The sequence below is a fragment of the Penaeus japonicus genome, unplaced genomic scaffold (genome assembly GCF_977035675.1).
Source record: "Penaeus japonicus unplaced genomic scaffold, GWHDUDI00000001_assembly GWHDUDI00000005, whole genome shotgun sequence".
In the NCBI taxonomy this organism is placed as follows: Eukaryota; Metazoa; Arthropoda; class Malacostraca; order Decapoda; family Penaeidae; genus Penaeus; species Penaeus japonicus.
The window spans coordinates 36,171,091-36,173,590 of NW_028234407.1; the positions used below are offsets into that span (position 1 = coordinate 36,171,091).

General features: G+C 35.0%; 1 protein-coding gene across 2 annotated transcripts in view; it reads right to left on the bottom strand.

Moving 5' to 3' along the window:
- The window catches only part of Fis1 (Mitochondrial fission 1 protein), an 18,681-nt gene that overhangs the window by 15,149 nt on the left and 1,032 nt on the right, over positions 1–2,500 (bottom strand). The window lies entirely within an intron of this gene.

Here is a 2,500-nt window from a genome sequence, read left to right on the forward strand (position 1 = left end):
GGTGTTAGTGAAAAGAGGGATGACACTGCTTAGTCAAGACCTAACTCACACATCAAACTTTTCATTGCTTTTCTAATATCTGACACCTTCATACCTATACGGGATAGATCAAAACTAGTCTAAAAAAATCTATAATGAGATGTAAAGTAGTGATGCTGATAAATATCAAATAGCTGTCATGAAAAAAACATCATGAACTGAAAAGTGTTTTTGTTTTCTATCTTCTTATCTATCCTTATTTACATATTTTTTTTTACTATATGATAACCATAACCAACACCGCAAACTTTAAGTAAAGTTAGTAAGACACTTTATCTACCACATTTCCATTACAAATTGAAAATAAAGACTTTACTTAACCCTCTCTGAATGGGTGGTACACTACAGTACCGCTCATTCAAGAGCCCGTTTGCCGGGTGGCACCATATGGCGTCAGTCATTTAATTGATTTAGGCCTAAGCGTTCGAGAGCCCCGGCATTGTAACATGCAAGGCTGGAATGCCCCCGTCGTGACTGGATTAATATATATGGTTATTCCTAACATTAAAAGTGTGACAAGGAGGTAAATAATAATGATAGTAGCATATGGAACATCAAAATTGTTCAAAAGATATTAACTACTAGACATCATCAACCCTGCATTATCTGCTTTTGCCCATACAGATCACTGTCACTACCAATCATCATTATTACTTTTAGGAATGCATTGTACTCTTCATGTTTTCCTACTTCAAATTATATAACGATAAAAAAAAATTACTATTCAATAAATATTCCTTCCTTATATATGCCATGCATTGCACACATTTATAAATAGAGAATACTTCTCACATCCATACATTGCACAAGCGCAGCCATCCACTGGCAAATTTGATAATTCTGTTGTTACATTACTAATAATATTCCTTAAGTAAAGTCTGTTGACAGTGCTATTTCCTGCTTCTAAATGCCTTCATAAATATTTCAGTGATAATGAATTATTGATCAAATTATTTAATCTCATGCATCATGTTAAAATCAGTGAACTGCAACATCCATGTTCAAGCAGCACATACCCAAAGGAAATCAAAGGTTCCTTGCCATTCTATCCCTATCAAGTCTTTCCCCTTCACAAGTTGCATCTTTACAGGTATTGAATATTGTAATAGAAGACTGGTCAGGTAGGAAAAGAAATCAGAAAGGAGTCCAGGGGCTGGGGCCTCTAGTTACAATAATACAGCAATTGACAGAGGGGCTAAATGGGACAGAGTTCCTACCTAGGGTAATATAGCAATCAAGAAGGGGTTAGGAATATCATTGATTCATACAGTATGAAGTAAATTCCGCATTTAAGATGGAGGTCATTCATAATTCATGCATCCAATGTCAGACCATATCTTTTGTGATTGAACTAAAGCTTGGCTCAATTATTTTTCTCCATTCTTCTAACCCTAAGTCAAAAAAAAGGACTTTTGTGGTTAATGAAAAAACATAGTATAGAAGAAGGGAGTAAAAGTACTACAAAAATAAGGGGAAATTTATGTTTTATATTGTCAGATAACATATGTTTTACTACAAGGATGACAGCTTGAGGGAATTTTCCTACACAAACCCTCATATTGAGAGAGGGAAAAACACACACTGAATGGCTTAATTGCCAATTAGTGATGAACATATTTTACATGATGAAAAAAAATCTTAGTGCCACCAAGCTTGTTAGCTGGAGTAATACGAGGTACAGTTCTATCAAATATATAAGTCACATGTATCTATCAGTTATATACCAAGGCTTCCCTGCATCTACCGCTGGCCTACTCACTGATTGCCTCTGCACCTGTCAGCACTTAGGCAAAGGCTAATAAATCTCTAACACATACATACTAGCACAATAAAGCTTGTTGACTTCCCAAGAAAAATATCATCAAATAAGGAACCACTCCAATCTCTCTCTTTCCAAAATATATGTGGTGGAGGTTTCTTAGCTTTTGATGGAAATTTAAACCGAAAGACCACAGCTATTGCTTGAAATTATGCCAATTGTGGGCATTGCATTACAGACCAAAGCATGGGTCAATTGTCCTTGAAATAAACTCAGTAAATTTCCATTTTGAAATTTATTCCAGGTATTTTCCAAATAATTCCTTTAAATTTTTACACTGTGCAGACTTTAGGGTATAATTGGATAAAGACACAACCAAACATAGCAAAAAACTAACCTTACAGCATGATGTAGTTATAATTATGACGTAACACGGTAAAACTCTTTTCTTCCGGAAACGTAAAATAAGTGAGGAATATCATTTTGAAATTAATTAAAAAGTGAGAAAAGGGATATACTTCCACTGCACTGACGAACTGGAAACTGAAAAATATAGAGTCTGCACATGCCCTTACTTCGCCCGCATAAGTACAAAAAAATATCGCTAATAGGCAATGATGTCACGTGACAATAATAGCACCAATAAGGAAACAATTGATCTGACCGACAAATTTATTGACCAATCACAGACATTTGAATGGC